Source organism: Vipera berus, assembly GCF_964194415.1.
Source record: "Vipera berus genome assembly, chromosome: Z".
In the NCBI taxonomy this organism is placed as follows: Eukaryota; Metazoa; Chordata; class Lepidosauria; order Squamata; family Viperidae; genus Vipera; species Vipera berus.
Window position 1 is genome coordinate 31,811,716 of NC_138205.1, and position 10,532 is coordinate 31,822,247.

Genomic DNA, 10,532 nt, shown 5'->3' on the forward strand with positions numbered 1-10,532 from the left:
ATTTATGATTTCTGTGTTAGCACTGGATTGGATAATACAATTAATGTTGCTAGTTTCTGGGCAAGATCTGTTTAATTGGTATATATTTTAATCTTGTATGTTATATTTTAAATTTGATGTCGTACAGGTGAAACTCTAAAAAGTAGAATATCGTGGAAAAGTTCATTTATTTCAGTAATGCAACTTAAAAGGGGAAACTAATATATGAGATAGACTCATTACATGCAAAGCAAGATAGTTCAAGCCGTGATTTGTCATAATTGTGATGATTATGGCTTACAGCTCATAAAAACCCCAATTCCACAATCTCTGAAAATTAGAATATTGTGAAAAGGTGCAATATTCTAGGCTCAGAGTGTCCCACTCTAATCAGCTAATTAAGCCATAATAATAATAATAACAATAATAATAATAATAATAATAATAATAATAATAATAATAATAATAATAATAATAATAATAATAATTTAATTTCTATACCGCCCTTCTCCCGAAGGACACAGGGCGGTGTACAGGGCAATACAATAAAAATACAAAATACAAAAATTAAAAAATATTAAATATTACAGCCCAATTCAATACAATTAATAATAACACCTGCAAAGGGTTCCTGAGCCTTTAAATGGTCTCTCAGTCTGGTTCAGCAGGAATCACAATCATGGGGAAGACTGCTGACCTGACAGTTTTTGCAGAAAACCATCATTGACACCCTCCATAAGGAGGGAAAGCCTCAAAAGGTAATTGCAAAAGAAGGTGGATGTTCCCAAAGTGCTGTATCAAAGCACATTAATAGAAAGTTATGTGGAAGGGAAAAGTGTGGAAGAAAAAGGTGCACAAGCAGCAGGGATGACCGCAGCCTGGAGAGGATTGTCAGGAAAAGGCCATTCAAAAGTGTTGGGGACTTTCACAAGGAGTGGACTGAGGATGGAGTCAGTGCATCAAGGGCCACCACACACAGACGGATCCTGGACATGGGCTTCAAATGTCGTATTCCTCTTGTCAAGCCGCTCCTGAACAACAAACAACGTCAGAAGCGTCTTACCTGGGCTAAAGAAAAACAGACCTGGTCTGTTGCTCAGTGGTCCAAAGTCCTCTTTACTGATGAGAGCAACTTTTGCATCTCATTTGGAAACCAAGGACCCAGAGTCTGGAGGAAGAATGGAGAGGCACTCACTGCAAGATGCTTGAAGTCCAGTGTGAAGTTTCCACAGTCTGTGTTGATTTGGGGAGCCATGTCATCTGCTGGTGTTGGTCCACTGTGCTTCATTAAGTCCAGGGTCAATGCAGCCGTCTACCAGGAGATTTTGGAGCACTTCATGCTTCCTTCCGCAGACGAGCTTTATGGGGATGCTGACTTCATTTTCCAGCAGGACTTGGCACTTGCCCACACTGCCAAAAGCACCAAAACCTGGTTCAATGACCGTGGGATTACTGTGCTTGATTGGCCAGCAAACTCGCCTGACCTGAACCTCATAGAGAATCTATGGGGCATTGCCAAGAGAAAGATGAGAGACATGAGACCGAACAATGCAGAAGAGCTGAAGGCCGCTATTGAAGCATCCTGGTCTTCCATAACACCTCAGCAGTGCCACAGGCTGATAGCTTCCATGCCACGCCACATTGAGGCAGTAATTGCTGCAAAAGGGGCCCAAACCAAGTACTGAGTACATATGCATGCTTATACTTTTCAGAGGTCCGATATTGTTCTATGTACACTCCTTGTTTTATTGATTGCATGTAATATTCTAATTTTCTGAGATTGTGGATTTGGGGTTTTCATGAGCTGTATGCCATAATCATCACAATTATGACAAATCACAGCTTGAACTATCTTGCTTTGCATGTAATGAGTCTATCTCATATATTAGTTTCCCCTTTTAAGTTGCATTACTGAAATAAATGAACTTTTCCACGATATTCTAATTTTTCGAGTTTCACCTGTATAACATGCCTTATTTTAATTCTGATGTTTCTGACATGAATAAATAAAGAAATTAAATAATGTTGCTATTGATCCATGCAAAATAATCCCAGCAAAAAGGGAATTTGTGCCCATTTGTTTGCTTTATCTGCATGGGACAATGTTTATACAGATTTAGAAGCCTACCAAACCCTAGAGGGTCAAGAATCAGTTTATAATTACATCACTAGCAAACCATTAGTTCAACTTGTCTTGGATATTGTAAAAGGTGGCATCGTCACTTTATTGTTGTCTTTCTTTTCCATAGGTTTGATGATTCCTATATGTGGTGAAGACTTACCCACTTTTGAGTCAATGGAAGACAATCTGCCTCTTTTTAAATATTCCACTCCTGTTGTGTCATTTAACATTTTTTAAAAGCCTGTTCTTTTCCCATTTCTGTTCTCTATCAAATGTTGAATCTTGGGAAATCATCTCTTTGGGGATTCCCTCTGCCTCCTAAATAAAAAAACAACAACAATGAAAATGCTTCTTGCAGGCATAAGGGGACACTGCAAGAAATCTGTGCTGGGGGCAGGTATGGTGTTCAGCCTAGGTTGTTTGAGACAATGTCTGCATTGACTCTCAACCATGAAAGATCACATTATGTCCACTCTTTATTTTATACAACAGTAGATGTGTGTGTATATGAATGTTTGTGTGTGTGTATGTGTGTGTGTATATATATATGTATATATATGCAATGTATGCATATTCAAAGAATTTTCTGCATCAACAATAAAAAAGCAAGTGTAATGGAGAAGAATTTTGTCAGGTGTTTCTTCTTTCTTTGCAACAATTCAAACACAACAAAAAGTCTACCCATTTTTTTTCTACCATGGCCCCACAACATTGCCTTGCCTCAGCTCATACGTGAGAGAGACTTACACCATCTTTCTTCTTTTTCTGGTACCATCCAATAGTAGCCCTAAGGTACAGGTAGTCCTTGACTTATGACCACAACTGGGATCAGAATTTCCTTCATAAATCAGGGGTGTCATAAAGTAAGTCATCACATGATTGGCCCCGATTGTATAATTTTCTTTTTTTAACCACAGCCATTAAGTGAATCACTTCATTGTTAAGCCAATCCAGCTTCCTCAATTGACATTTTTATAATAAACTAGCTGGGAAGGTTGCAAATTATGATTATGTGACTGCAGAATTTTGCAACCCATTGTGCATATAAGCTGGTTGCCAAGTGCCCTAACTGTGATAATGTGACTTCAGGATGAAGATGCAATGGCCATAAGTGTGAGGACAGGTCATAAAACACTTTAATCTACCATCAAATGGTTAGTTGTAAGTTGAGGACTACCTGTATGTAAATTTATAAATTATAAATCCAGGAGACTGTAAGTAAGCATCTCTCTATTGCTGGTGCCTGCATTTTTAGTTGTTCTGTGATTAAAGTAGAATTTCCATCTTATTCTGGTATCATCTGAGGATAGCTTTAAGGTATGTAAATTCTATATAGCTTTGTTACTTGTTACTTTAGAAGGAAGCCAGATGGCTGCTGTGACTTGAAATGAAGGCAGGAGAAGCAGGAGAAGATTAGAGGAAGGGACATGAAAAATAGTAGCCACTGAGTGCCACCTGCTGTTCAGTGCAGGAATTCAGATTAAAACAGATGGCTGTCCAATCTTTCCACATAACCTGCAAAAGGAAGCCTGCCATTTCTTTGAGGCCATAGTCATATACTCATTGCTTTGATCCCCCAGCAAACATTTCTGGGTGATGCATCTACATGCCCTACCTGCACCTCAAGATCAGTCTACAACTGGGGCATATCAAGAATAGTTTTAAGTTTAAGACTTGAACACTGGGCGCTATCTAACAAAATGAAATTCAATGGTGAAAAAAGTAAGGTTCTACATTTAGGCAAGAAAAACCAAATGCACAGGTATAGTATAAGTAGTACCTTGGTCAGTAATAGTAACTGTGAGAGGGATCTCAGAGTCCTAGTGGACAATCAATTAAATATGAGCCAGCAGTGTGCTACAGCTGCCAAAAAAGCCAACACAGGGCTAGGCTGCATTAACAGAGGGATAGAATCAAGATCATGTGAAGTATTAATACCACTTTACAATGCCTTGGTAAGGCCACACTTGGAACACTGCATCCAGTTTTGGTCACCACAATGTAAAAATGATGTTGAGACTCTAGAAAGAGTACAGAGAAGAGCAACAAAGATGATTAGGGGACTGGAGGCTAACATATAAGGAACGGTTGCTGGAATTGGGTATGTCTAGTTTAATGAAGAGAAGGACTAGGGATGACATGATAGCTGTGTTCCAATATCTCAGGGGCTGCTACAAAGAAGTCAAGCTATTTTCCAAACGCCTGAAGGCCGGACAAGAAGCAACGGATAGAAACTAGTCAAGGAGAGAAGCAACCTAGAACTAAGGAGAAACTTCCTGACAGTTAGAACAATTAACCAGTGGAACAACCTGCCTCCAGAAGCTGTGAATGCTCCAACACTGGAAGTTTTTAAGAAGAGATTTGATAGCCATTTGTCTGAAATGGCATAAGGTTTCCTGCCTGAGCAGGGGGTCGGACTAGATGACGTACAAGGTCCCTTCCATCATCATCATCATCAACAACAACATCACCTCTGATTTTCCCCTTTTGATCTCACCTGATCTCATTGTATATAGTCAGTGTGTGGAGTATTGATGCTCAAGGGGAGGAAGTGGGACACAATTCATCCTTCTGTATGTTCACCCATTAAAGATGGTTATAACTAGTTCAGTGCAGTTCTTAGGAAAGTGCTAGAGACGGTTGCTCTATGGAGGATAGAGGAGACTCTCATGGAAGTCGAGCGGTGTATTAGGTTAAAAACCTGGAGACCATGAGTTCAAGTCCTACCTTAGGGAAAAAAGTGGGCTGGGTGACTTTACCTTAGTCACTCTCCCTCAGCCTAACTGAACCTCACTGGGTTGTGGTTGTGAGGAAAATAGAAGGAGGAAGAAGTATGAGGTATATCTACTGCTCTGAATTATTTATAAAAATAAAGGCAGGATATAACTAACTAACTAACTAACTAACTAACTAACTAACTAACTAAATAAATAAATAAATAAATAAATTTATGACAAAAGTATCAAGAGTAGATAACATTTTCTAGAAACAGGTAACATTATCTAGAGAAGAAACGGGGAAAAAACCCTATTATTCATCAATGTGAAGGCTATTGAGGTGAGTAAGTTAGTGATATACATAGAAGGAATTCTTAACCTTTCTGATCAGCTGATAAATGGTCTATTCTTTTTTGATAATCATTTTGATGTATGAGATGTGAGTTGATTTCAGATGTAATAAGATGTTTTGCATAATGAAATTGTATCTCTAAAGTAGGAAGGGAGAGGAGAAGCACTCCAGTATCTTGCAGGATAATAATTTTTAATATATTTCATATTACATTCCCCTCTGAAATCTACTGCAGAAACTGGAAAGTGAACTAATATTTTAAAAAAATGTCTAAAGAGATAAGGAATCCCAAATTAAACAGATGGCATTTTGATGTTTTATTTTCTAGCTAATACTAAATATTCATTTTGCCAATAACCCTGTTTTTTGAACACCTGCCTCTGACTCTTTTATATCTTTGGAGTATAATTAATACTTGCTGAGCAATTAAACCTGACTGGGAAAATGCACTCAGATGATTCCAACAGAAAAGAGATGTACTGCTATTTGAATGGTTAATGAACAAAAATCCTCTATCTTAAGAGCTGCCAGAAGATGGACCTGCATTTGATTGGTCTCCAGTCCAAATCTTTTTTAAGGAGAAACAATCAGAAATAATTTCTTTTTCCTTCTTCCATGACAGAAAAAAGTACTTGTGAAATTCTCATAAATGATATAAAGTTTTTGCTCTTTACATGAGGTAACTAAAAATACTGTATGTGTGAGTGATTTATCATTGCAAATCTTGTCTCCAGCTGTCTGCAGGCTAGCAAAATTCCCACACTTCAATTAAATGCCCAGGGAAATATTTCATAAGGAAGGGAACTTTTCCTGTGAGGCTTCTTTAGGTCAGGAAGGTGAATAATTGTGAGACAGTAGCCTGCTGAAGGGCAATCTCATACCACAATGTTTCCCCTCTCAATCCCTCAGCTAAGCTCCAGACATTTTACAGTATCTCTGCAGACCTCAAAATGTGGAAAACATTTAAGTCTCCCTTCCTGCTGACAAAGAGTGGAATATAAAGAATGGCATTTATTCTATGTTCCTCCACCACATCCATGTTTACTTAGTGTATATGTCAGGGGTGCTGGGTCAGGAATTCTGGGAGTTGAAGTCCACAAGTCATAAAGGGGCCATAGTTCCTCAATCTCTAGTATATGTGATAACCTATCTCTTTAAATGAGGGATTCTTGCTATTTGAGGAAGGGCGATGGATGGGAGGAAATGCAGAGTCACCAAGGCACTATTTCTATATTTCATTCAAAAATTGTTGACCTCTACTGGGAAGGAAAGAGGCTGGCCTGAAGCTAGGAGGTGAGAGGCAGAATAACACAAGTACCACCAAGAGGACGATACTCTGCCTGCAGGTTTTACAAAGCATTTTCCACATATTTTTCTTGCAGTTTTGGATACTATATAATTAAGTCTGAAGTAAACAGCTCAGCTGTAAACACAGATGGTGGCAGCAATTGTAGAAGTCAAGCTGATTTGGGGGTTATTCTTGTAAAAATGCCCATATTGTAGCTTAAAAAAAATAAAAGCAATGAATTCTGCAAACTCACAACAATATAAAGCTTAAAAATACCAAAAGAAATTCTAAAGGATAGGATAGAAAAAACAGTCCATTATAAAGGCAAAGAAAACTATTGATGCCTGATTGTTTTCCTTTATTTTTTTTCTTAGTGAGATTTTCCTAAATCCACACAATTCATGCCTCAAAACTTAGACTTCAAACAGCTGGTCTAAAGGGCAACAACCCCAATCAAATAAAACATTTATTCCAGGCAAGTAAAACTTGGAATATGTTTGGGATTTCATGTATATTGGAGTTCCACCTAGTGGTAGCTGCAGCAAGGCAACTTAGTGCAGCCATATGGAAATAAAAACACAGTTTTAAGATGCAGACAAAGATCCTTTGTGGAAGATTGCTGGACATTTATATACACATTTTCCTCTCCCAGAATATGGGCTCACCATCCAAGCACTAGGCCAGGGGAAGGGATAGCAGATGTATCATGAAAAGGAGCAACTCTTCCATAAAACTACTCATGATTTTGTCAGAAAGATTGGGAGGGTGTGGGAAAATATACACATACATACATACATACATACATATATATATATATATATATATATATATATATATATATATATATATATATATATATATATATATATATATATATTTCCTCAAAGGATCTTAAAGAGGCAGAAAAGCATGCCCAGTTTTTCTTAATAGCCCCAGGTCTCCCTCCCTCAAGCAGAAACCAACTCTATAGAAATGCAGATGTAAATAATCCAGGAAGGTTGGAGCTAGAAGATTAAGAAGACAAAGACACCTAAAATCTACATACCCCACCCAAACTCTAAGACAGGACATAATAGGATTAACCCACAGATGCCAAAGGGACTCAGGTCAAAATACATGACATAGGAAATACAAGGCCTCAAATAGGAACAGGAAATAACCTCAAGAGCCCCAGAGGGTATAAAAACCCACTCCCTACATGTGCTCACCCTTTTTCTTCCAAAGTCATATTTCTGTTTATTCTTCAATAAACTGCAACCTTCTTTCTAAAGCAGTTGCCATGTTGTTTATTCCCAGCTTGGACTGAACCATGATGAAGACTTTTCCTTCAACAGAGGGAAGAGCACTTCCATTCCCATTTGGGTATAAAGAAAGAAACTAGCTTTTCAGCTATAACTTTGTAAGAGGGTCTTTTCAATGCTGGAAGAACTAGTATCTTAAAATTTCATTTTCCCTCCTTTTTTCTTCACCTCTGCTGATATGCACGAGTTGTCAAGAAAAGTATCAGAGATGATATTTTGGCAAAGTGGAGAGCCTTGACCTCTCATTGCAAAAGATGAATCCTCTGGAAAAATCAATGGCTAGGAACTGAGAGGAGAAGGTGCCCACCATATAGGGCCAGTTGTGACAGGTAGTCCTTTGCCCCTAAGGTTATCTTGGTATGATGATCTTCATATCTTGTGAAAGAAGAAACTGGAAAACTCATTAACAACTTTGGATTCCCTTCTCTATATTTCAAAGGTGAATGTGGTGCTATCTGTTCATGTTCTCTAGATCTGTTTGTTGTTTGCTGAAGCTTCACTTGGTAGTGGACATAACTTGCAAATTTAATTTAATTTAATTTAATTTTAATTACATTTATATCCCGCCCTTCTCCGAAGACTCAGGGCGGCTTACAAGCTTAGCAGTAGCCTTCATTCTATGTATATGCCTGCTTATTAGGGCTTTCATACACCCCCCAAGCGGCATTATTACAAAGTCAGCTTAATTGCCCCCAACAATCTGGGTCCTCATTTTACCTACCTCGGAAGGATGGAAGGCTGAGTCAACCTTGAGCCTGGTGGGACTCGAACCTGCACTAAATGGGTCAAAAGAACCCAAATAAGCAAAAGTTAATCGGCTTCATACAAATCCCAAATTATAATCTTTAGGCATCCCATTAATAAATATGTTATATAAACCAAATAGTTGTGATTTTATTCAGTTTGCAGTCCACTGGGATAAAAAAACCCAATAATTCTTATCTATTTTAGCACACAGGAAATATACAATACTGCTTTTAGTACAAACCTGCTTTTACCTAGAAAAATATTTATTTTGAAGTTTGCTCATTGCTTTCACATTTTTGGTGGTCTAGATAAGAGTTAATATATTTGGGAAAGTTTTCCAGTGCAACATTCCAGATTCAATCCTTGGTGTTTTAATACAACCTCAACACATAGGATATTTAACCATAAAATATCAAGTAATGAGGGTGAAGTTTCATTTGCCAAGCTTGAGGGTTTGTTTCCAAACGTTTCGTTACCAGGCTAGGTAACATCTTTAGCGGAGTTACCTAGCCTAGTAATGAAACATTTGGAAACCAACCCACAAGCTCAGAGAACAAACCTTCACCCTCATCCTACACCTGGAACAACAGATATTTGCCACTATTGCAAATGTCAAGTAAGTAACTGAGTTAGTCTGTTGGTGCATGGTCTTAAGCAGAATGGGCCAGAGTTGTTGGATGTGAATAAGTGAGAGACGTGTGAAAGGGATGTGGTATAGTCAGAAAGAGAGGAGAGCAACAAAGACTTTAGCATCTTTGATTCTTGACAGAATTAGATGGACAGCATGACTTGGAGTAATTGGAAGCTCTCATGTGAACCATTATATCCCTTTTGGAAAGACTGGTAATTTGACAGAGAATATCTCATCAATTTTACCAGCCTATCAGTATATCAGAAGGCTATGCACCCAGTTAGTTCAAATTATAGGTACAAATTAAATCATTTAATTAAATTAAACAATTCAAATGATAGGTTCAAATTAATTCATGTCAATAACTGGAAAAACGAAAAGAGAGAGAACCTGGTCTTTTTTGCACCTCTAGGAAAGGCAAAGTAGAGGCTTATGCTTTTGCTTATCTTAAAAATCTGAAATGGATGAGAATCAAATTTAACTTATTCTGCTTTGCAGTTATGTGCCTTCATACCATTTTCACCCCAGTACCTTATAAATGTTGTTACTATTTGATATTAATAGTTAGAAATTCCACTGTTTTAAACCTTGCTTGGTATAATTCCACAATAGATTTGCTATTGTGGTGCATTCAACAGGTAGTCCTATTGTGATTTAAATACTTAGCCTTTCAAATACAAAGATACATCTGCAATAAGATCCTGCTACTTATAAAGAATATAAGGAAATGTTATATGTGCTTGCAGGTAGCAAGTTGCTACTTATATCCTAAAAGCCTGGGGTCCTTCAGATGTGGCTGAGCTACAACTCTGCACATAAGCCACATGTTCCCCAGAGGTGTATTTTTGTTTTAGTTGTGACTGCAGCTCTGTCCACTTTATCTTCAGGCTAACTGAAAACAAACCAATAATTAATCACTCTGCTTTTTTGCTATTTAAATCCATCTCTTACTTGTTTGGTGTTTTCAAGAAGATGGGTGGAGAACATCAATTGCACAGGATTGTACATGAGCGATTCAGAGATTGGAAAGGGGACAGCAAGGAGGAGGTTAGGCATACAAAGATGTCCCAGAGTCAGGCCCCGAAATACAGAGAGCTAGAGTGTGTGTCTGAGAGAGAGAGAGAACACAGAATAATCCGTCTTGACCAGCATTTGCTGCATCAAATTTGCCAGAGGCTCAAGGTAAACATTGGAAGAAAGAATCTTGGCTGTCCTGAACAGTGAATGTTCTGAAGATATTATCACCAGCAGCTCTTTACAATGGATGGGTAGATAGAAAGAAATGTAGTGTACTTTGTTCTGATTGAATAAAAACTATTATGCTGACTAGTTTTAGAGAAGATTGCTGCAGGAAGAACAATCAGACACCAATTAATGGTATTAACAATGCATCTC